The sequence below is a fragment of the Canis aureus genome, chromosome 15 (genome assembly GCF_053574225.1).
Source record: "Canis aureus isolate CA01 chromosome 15, VMU_Caureus_v.1.0, whole genome shotgun sequence".
Lineage (NCBI taxonomy): Eukaryota > Metazoa > Chordata > Mammalia > Carnivora > Canidae > Canis > Canis aureus.
Window position 1 is genome coordinate 7,678,939 of NC_135625.1, and position 8,712 is coordinate 7,687,650.

General features: G+C 41.3%; 1 pseudogene; it reads right to left on the reverse strand.

The window, feature by feature from the left end:
- Positions 1-7,877: 7,877 nt before the first annotated feature.
- LOC144283924 (small acidic protein pseudogene) lies at positions 7,878-8,445 on the reverse strand (annotated as a pseudogene).
- Between the last annotated feature and the right edge of the window lie 267 nt (positions 8,446-8,712).

Genomic DNA, 8,712 nt, shown 5'->3' on the forward strand with positions numbered 1-8,712 from the left:
GCAGAGACACAGGCAGAGGGAGAAGCAGGCTCCATGCAGGGAGCCCGATGTGGGACTTGATCCTGTATTGCAGACTTTTGAAATGAAGCTTTCAGTCTCGGTCCTATGATTTAGATCGCCTTGTTCTTGTTTATTTGATGAAGGGACTGTCCTGCAACAGAATTTATAGCGATGACCCTGAGACCCAGAAAGATGTCAAAGCAGTATCAGACCCATCATAGAATGGCTAAATTCTGTGCCTAGAATTTTTTTTTAAAGATTTATTTATTTATTCATTCAGAGAGAGCGGAGAGAGGCAGAGATACAGGCAGAGGGAGAAGCAGGCTCCATGCAGGAAGCCCGACGCTGGACTCGATCCTGAGCCCCCAGGATCACACCCTGGGCTGCAGGCGGCGCTAAACCGCTGCGCCACCTGGGCTGCCCTATGCCTAGAATTTTATTCCAGTTTTAAAATGTTTGTATTTTATCATATTCAAATTGTTAGAAAACTTACCCCGAGTATGGCAACTTTGTCTAAAAAAGAAAAGTTTTAGTTAGAATGCATCAGTGCCAACTGGTATGACTTGATAAAAGCTTCTTTAAGAAAATCTGTCAAGATACTTTTGAATTCTGAAGCAAAATACCTGGCAAAGATTTTGTAATACCCAATAGAGCTGGTACTCAGTGACTATGTAACCATGGCCTGGTTACATAATATCTTGGTGGCTTAATTTTCTCCTCTCTAAAGTGGCATGTGGACAATAGTTTCCAACTCAGGGTGTTATTGTAAGGATTAAACAAGTTAAATGTACACTTTGCTTAAAACAACGTCTGGCAATAATTTTCTAATTAGTGTTAGTTATTACCGTTCAAGAGGAGACAGAGAATCGGACTCTCAGGATTTGCATTTCTGTCCCTTTTCCATTTAAAACCGTTTCTAAAACCACTGTGGATGGACGAATGGCCATTTCTGTGTTACCTCTACAATAGCTCCTTGCCTGCCACTAATTCTGTATGGATACGTCGAGGAGGGAGGTGAGGCAGGAATGTGTCCAGGGAGTTCCAGTATTTGGCTCTGTCGTCATGTAGGCCGGCAAAACTCCAGTCTTCCCATTCATTGCACAAAACCACCCCTCCGTGGTGACTGAGGCCCCAGTGGCCCTGACATTCTGGTGCCCTGGCCATCGTTCCTGGTATTTCTTTTTATTTATTTACTTATGTTTAAGATTTTATTTATTTATTCATGACAGAGAAAGACAGACAGAGAGAGAGACAGAGACACAGGCAGAGGGAGAAGCAGGCTCCACTCAAGGAGCCCGATGCGGGACTCGATCCTGGGACCCCGGGGTCACACCCTGAGCCGAAGGCAGACGCTCAACCGCTGAGCCACCCAGGCGTCCCAAAGATTTTATTTTTGGTTGAAGACGTTACTACTGATGATACCTGAAGGTAGCGTTCCCCCATTCTGGGCACCGGTTACCTGGAAATTTTGAAAGTAGGTCATCCTATGTTTGTTTTAATGTCTCATTTCAATACCTCACGAAGCGACTCTGCTTCCTCCGGGTCAGTATTTCTTGAACTGTGATTTGGTAGACGGATTTGGTTTTCCTTCCATCTGCCACTCCCCACCCCCCCTGGGATGCAACTCCCCGGTTCTTTTGACAGTAGACTAAGTGGAAACCTTTTTTAAAAGTGGGGTGGCGGGCAAATGTAGTGTGTATTCACACGCTCGGACACTCTTACTTCATTTTTCTCATTTGCAGGCTTGTTGATGTTCAGCCTGGATACAAGTCATGAAATCCTGGGCTTTTGTAGTGGGAGGGAAATGAATCAAAGTGGCTTTTTGTCCAAAGAGAAGACCATAGTTAGCAGCAGTAGGAGGGCCAGCGGTGACCCTGTGGGGTGAAACCAAAAAGGCTTGCTTTGGTGTAAACCAGGCCTCTTCTGGGAAACCCTAGTCCTCTGGCAAAGTAGAGAACATGGATGTAGGCAGATAACACCATAGTTCATTTTAAGATATGATCTAGATTCAGGCTTAATGGGCTGCTAATGTGGATCTTCAAAGTGACTGGAGACAAATGCCCTCCAGAGACTCCTCCGGAGATCTGTGCAAACTTGTCTTTCTGGTCAGGAAAAGAAAAAAAAAAAAGGCCAAGATCTTTATCTAGAATACTGTCTCAGCCACTTTTACATATTGCTCTATTACTTAGCAAATGGATTTAGGAACAGGATTTGAAAGCTGCTTTTTGTTCTCAATGCCACTGGCTTTGAAAATACATTTCAAATAAACTGCTGTCTACACTCGGAAACCTAATACTACATAGCAGAACAGCAAAGTTGTCTCTGAGTTTCCTAACACGTGGTGGCATTTGTTTCTCTAAGCGGCCACCTTTGGAAGAGCACTTTGAAGATGAATGATGCCATTCAAAGTATTTTATTTGAGCCAACTAACTTTCTACTGGAAATTAAAAAATACACAATGCTGTAGCATTCACAGTCAGTGACGGGCCAGGATCACAAGTTGCATTTCATGGTAGGCACAAACAAAAATTTGGTTGTTTCTATACTGAATTTCTTTCTTTTTTAAGGTTTTATTTATTAAGAAGAAACACACAGAGAGAGAGAGGCACAGACACAGGCAGAGGGAGAAGCAGGGTCCCTGCAGGAAGCCTGATGCGGTACTTGATCCTAGGACCCCAGGGTCACGACCTGAGCCAAGGCAGACGCTCAACCGCTGAGCCACCCAGGGATTCCTGTAGCTTCATTTCTTTTGAGTACAGGTTGGCACAGGGCAAATAGATTGCTTTGGCTTTACAGAGAATTCATAAATACATGTAATCCGTTGCTTTAAATTTCCTGCATCTGGAAAATGTATTTAATACCATGCAAAAGCTTTATTTTTTATTTTTTCTGTTTTTTTAAAATTTGTATTTATTTTTATTTTGTTCTGTATTTTTAATTGGAATATTGTTCAGTGTTGATTTCAGTTTTCACGTGGTTGTTAGGGAAAAGGCACTCGGACAAATAGAATTTGCCTTGGATCACAGTTACTGTAAGTGATGAGCTTTCTGGTTGCCCCAAGACTTAACTCAGAAAGGAATTCTGTACTTTTATTCAAGGTCTCTTTAATATTTGTTCAAAATACTGTTTTTCTTGAGACTGTACAATAGAGGCTCTGTAGAGATTTCTATTCCCCTTGGTGATTTTTGTTCTGTTTTGTGATATTCATAACATTTTTCTTTCATACAGAAAATTGCAGAAGAGACCTGTAAGCTGAACTCCACTTTGATCTGGAACTTCACACAGTATTTATATGCTAGCTTGCTGTCTCCCTAGAGGCTCCTGAACTTCTAGAATAAATTTTCTACCTCTTTAGTAGAACATGTATTACCAAGCAATTGGCTGCTTATTGGATTTTGGTGACAGTCCTGGGTATCTGTGTTTCAAGAGCGTAGGCTCACAGTGTCCCATGCTAAGCCTGGGCTCACTGGCCAAGTTTAGAGAAGTGGTCCATGTTTTATTTCATGTTACTTTTGCACATGCACTCCCTGAATATAGTAACATGCATTCAAAAGCTGCTAGGGAACCGCTTTCATCATGGCTTTGCATTTATTATATTTTCTGGCCATTTAAAGGCATAAAAAAAAATAAAAGTGCTTTTGGTGTTCATGCCACCATCATCAGTAGGACTCAGAAAAGTGAAGAAAAAGTGAAGTCCTTCTTGACTGATATATTTAGAAGTCTGGCCCCCCGCATGTACACGTCCCCTTCTCTGTCACCAGTCACTGCTGTCTTTTACACACGGCATATATTGATTCTCTGATTGTGTTACATTCATCGTTGCCTTCATGCCACACTCCATGTAATTCCTTTTGCCCGGAATTATAATACCTATAAATTCATCTATAGAATGATTTACATTTTAAAAGTCCTTTCATATATATTTGATGATAATATTTCATGGAGGAGACAGTTGAAAATCACGGAAGTTTATTTGCTCAAGGACACAATGACGGATTTGTCTGAGTGACACATTAAGGTCACCATCTGGGTCACCACATCCAAGCCTAGCTCTGCTTTCAACGTGCCAGGCTGTATTCCTTTTTTTATTGGTCTTTCCCTAAGCACTCTCTCACCCTGTGATTGAATTCTCTAGGCTGAGTTCCCGCCTCTGAGATAGTGACCGTATCCTGCGTGTATCACATACTACCTTTTTTTGGTTGCTTTTGTTTATTTCTCGAGTGCCTGGCTCGGCCTCCCTCCTTGTGTCACGACACTGGGAGGCTCTACTACCTGGGATGCAGCGTTCCAGCTGTTGTTGCGATGGTTTATTGACTGATTCTTTGTGAGGGACATTTGTCTCCGCTCCTTCTAGGCAGCCTGTCCTCTTGATCATCCAGCTGACCTCCCAACAAACTTTTCAGTTTGTTGCAAAGAACTCTTTCATTTATGTTCCCAACCAGGTGACAGGTTGTTCACAGGCACAGAGTTGTCCCCCCTCCAGAAACAGTAAATTCCATGATTTTACCCTCTTACGAGTCATGCAGCATTAGACCTCTCACTTCTCAACCTCATCACCTCTCCATTGGCGTTGGCACGGCACGTATATCTTGTCTTCATCATGAAGACATCTTGCTTTAGGCTTTACCCCTCCTGCACATTTGCTCTCCTTCAATCCACCTTTTTCTATAAACGCAGAATTGTACCCCCCCCCACATTCGCTCACCTGTCTAAAATCATTTGGTGAATCTTGATTGACTTCAGGATCCCTAGGGCCCTGCGAAGACCCTTCACAGTTCTTCCTTCATTTCACCCTTGTCCTTATATGTCGTGTGCACAACACACACATAAGCACACACAGTTTCACGTGATTGACGGTTCTGAATCCTGCAGAACTCTGCAGAGACAGCAAAAGAGATCTCTGGCTGCCTTGCCTGTTTCTACCGCTGGACTAGTCCCCTGTGCCCCTCCGTAGTCAGCATAAACTTAACTCTGACCTGCATGTCTGATCCTGGGAGGTGATCACAGAGCAGGTTTGGCATCATGATTATTGGTGTTAGGCCCTGCTTCCCCGTACTCCGTATCCTAATTTGGCGTGGTTAACTTGTCCAGCTTTCTTGGGCGGTGCACATCATACACTTTTCAGTTTGTTGCAAAGAACTCTTTCATTTATGTTCCCAACCAGGCGACAGGTTGTCCACAGGCAGGAAATTAAAGTATTTCTTCTGAACCTATTCAGCATCTTGTAGAATGTCAGGTACATAGGGATCAAGGAGGGGCTCATCTATGCATTTGTTCAGTTAAGGTGGAAGCTAATTAATGAAGTTCCTTGAGAACAGGTGCCCTTTCATAGGTCTGTGATACCTACCTTAGCACTTAGGGGGAAGCACAGAATTCTTGCTCAGTAGGTGGTGGGCGGGGGCAGTGGGATGAAGGGAGAACTAACAGAAACACAGTGAGTGACCTGAGGCTCTAATACTGGGTAAAATACATCAATTCAGTGTGTTATACCTTCATTGGTCAGCCTCCCTTAAAGGCTGATGCTCCCATTCTGGACGTATCAAAGCTGCAGGCTCTGGAAGAGCTGGAGTTTTTTGCAAGCTTTTCTGGTGGAGAATATGTTTTCTCCATTATCTTTTTTTTTTTTTTCTGTGTTTATCTGAATAGTTGTTAAATATATTTCAATAGGCTTTATTTTAGTCCAAGCCACTGGGTAATTTCCCCACTAAAATATTGGGAAGGAATCTCTGACAACATGTATGCTAGGATACATGGCTTGTTTATTCTCAAATTTGTATTAAAGAACCATAAACACCTTCACGTTATTACTTGTACCAAGTGGTCCTTATTCCCCTCTTGCCTCTTTTTAATATGTATTTCACTTTCATAAAATATGGTTGGGATTGAAATTGTACTATATTGCTTGGGAATATAGTATTCAGTTGAAACCAATATTTAATAGTTTGACAGTTAGAATTAGAGAACCGATGGATCAACTTTCTTCTGTACCTTCCAGTCAAGCTGAATCAGTTGAACACATCCATGTACAGATGAACTGGTAGATAGCTTCTTATCTCATTGAAATCTGGGAACAAGCAATTCAAAATTTTTTATTTGAATGAGGAAATAATTTAGAATCTAACAGTCAAACTATCCAATCTAATTCTTTTATTTTTTTTTTAAAGATTGTATTTATTTATTCATGAGAGACACAGAGAGAGGGAGAGAGGCAGAGACACAGGCAGAGGGAGAAGCAGGTTCCATGCAGGGAGCCCGATGTGGGACTCGATCCTGGGATCTGGGGATCATGACCTGAGCCAAAGGCAGATGCTCAACCACTGAGCCACCCAGGCATCCCCGACCTGATTATTTTCTTAACATTATTTTTAACAAATAATGTTAAATTTGTTACATGTTAAATAATGTTACAGAGATATATAAATTCTTAGATGTAAACAAAGAAATAAAAAGGTAAGAATCATGGCAAAAGGAATTTAATTTAGAAAAATAAAGTGAGGCTGGAGTGAGATTCTTAAGCAGAGCATGTACCATTAGGTCCTGTAGTTATTTAGTGGTGGCCACTAACATCCAACACAAAGGGGAGGTTTTTATGTGAACACTATTGTCCACTGGATAAACGCAAGCCAGAACATGTGTCTTTCTGGTATATAAGAGAGACATTTGGCCAGTGCGTCCTCAACGATGGGAATTTAAAAAATTTCCTGAGCAATATCCTCCACCAGAAATGTGATAGAACACTTGATTCTGTATGACCGGCATCCACTCAGTGCAGTTCTGTGGGCCTGTTTAGTGTTGCCCCAATGATACAACTGGTAAAGGTGGTTTTTTTTGTTTTTTATTTATTTATTTATTTATTTATTTATTTATTTATTTATTTATTATTATGGGAAACTGCTTTTTCTTTATTTAGGCCTTAGGAAGAAAATTAACTTTGGTCACATATTACCTTAAAAAAAAATCCAGTTTTACATATTCCTAAATAGATAGGAGCAAATGATCAGAAAAATAATTTCTTCTGTAAAAATTGGCCAAATTTTATCAAAAACCTAACATACAATGTAATTCAAATTATATAAAGACTGCTTGGGATCATAACATTCCAAATGTATGACAGTTGCAACTCCATCCTGACAGGTGTGAAAGTATTTGCTCTCATGTTGCTTTTGTCCAAAAGAGTAGAGCTGATCAGTAAGAATAAACGAAGTACCTAATTTTTTGCAAACAATTTAGTCATTGGCAGCAGAAATATCCATGATGAATAGTTCTACTACAGCAAAGTATAATAACTGAATATATTGGGATCCCTGGGTGGCGCAGCGGTTTGGCGCCTGCCTTTGGCCCAGGGCGTGATCCTGGAGACCCAGGATCGAATCCCACGTCGGGCTCCCGGTGCATGGAGCCTGCTTCTCCCTCTGCCTGTGTCTCTGCCTCTCTCTCTCTCTCTGTGACTATCATAAATAAATAAAAATTTATTAAAAAAAATAAATAAATAACTGAATATATTTCATGAACACATCACAGTATCAGATAAACCTATAAGAGAAAAATATGAAGGAACAAAAAAGATGAAACAGCTACCACAGAAAAGAGTTTCCTCCATAACTATCTGAAGGGTAAAAAGGTGAGATTAGAATTTGATGATGCTAATATGAGAGGAAATTGAGTATTGTATTTATTTCTTATTTTATACAACTCTTACTCTTTACAAAAATGGTTATAGTCATGCCCATAAAAGTGTAATCCATGGCATCTGAAAGCAAGCACTCTTTGTAATTATTTAAAAGGGCCTTTTTAAAAATTATAATACAAAGGTCTGTGCTCTATAAGCAGTCCTCCACTATGCATTATAGCAATAAGGCTTACTTTTCATACAAAGACTAAGTGTTTGGGAGTTATGAACCACTGGATTTAACAAACATCATTTTATAGTTGCTTTTTGCATCTTTTTTGTCTTTGGGATCCTCTACTTCATCAGGGTGCTCAGTAGCTTGGAGTCCTTCAGCAGACTCTTCTTTCTCTGACTCTGAATCACTTTCAGAGTCATCTGGACTTTCAGGATCAGGTGAATCATCATCATCATCATCATCATCATCATCATCATCATCATCATCTCCAGCCACATCACCTTCTCCATCATGATCTTCTACCTCGCCGAAGCCAAGTCCACAATGTCGTCGATATCTTCCTGATAATTTACTGTCCATACTTTGCTGATATTGAGACTCCAGTTCTTCATTAATTTTCTTGTCTTCTTCCCTTGTTCGGAAGTGAGATGTTGATTTGTGGTCTCCTATAACAAGACTGCCAGTATGTTCTTTCTTTCCTGCACCCATAAATCTCAAGAACTTCTGTTTTCTTTCTTCATTACCTAAGTCTGCTGCTTCCCAATTGCTAGATCCAAGATCGTCGTCTGGGGAGGCTGAACGCTTCACCCCATGCGGATGGGACCCCTGACAGCAAACGCCGAACCCCCTCCCGTTCTCTCTTCAGCAGCGGCGCCAGCAGCCTGCAACCTGCCCCCGGCCCGAGCAGCACCACTCCAGAACGCAGAGCCCCTCCAGGCCTTCTCCTTGTTTTTGTTTTAAAGATGGATTGATTGATTGATTTGAGAGAGAGTGGGGGTGCAGAGGGAGAGAATCTTCAAGGATTCTCCCTTCCCAGTGGAGAACCCGACACAGGGCTGGATTCAGGGATAGACAAGGGGTTCGACAA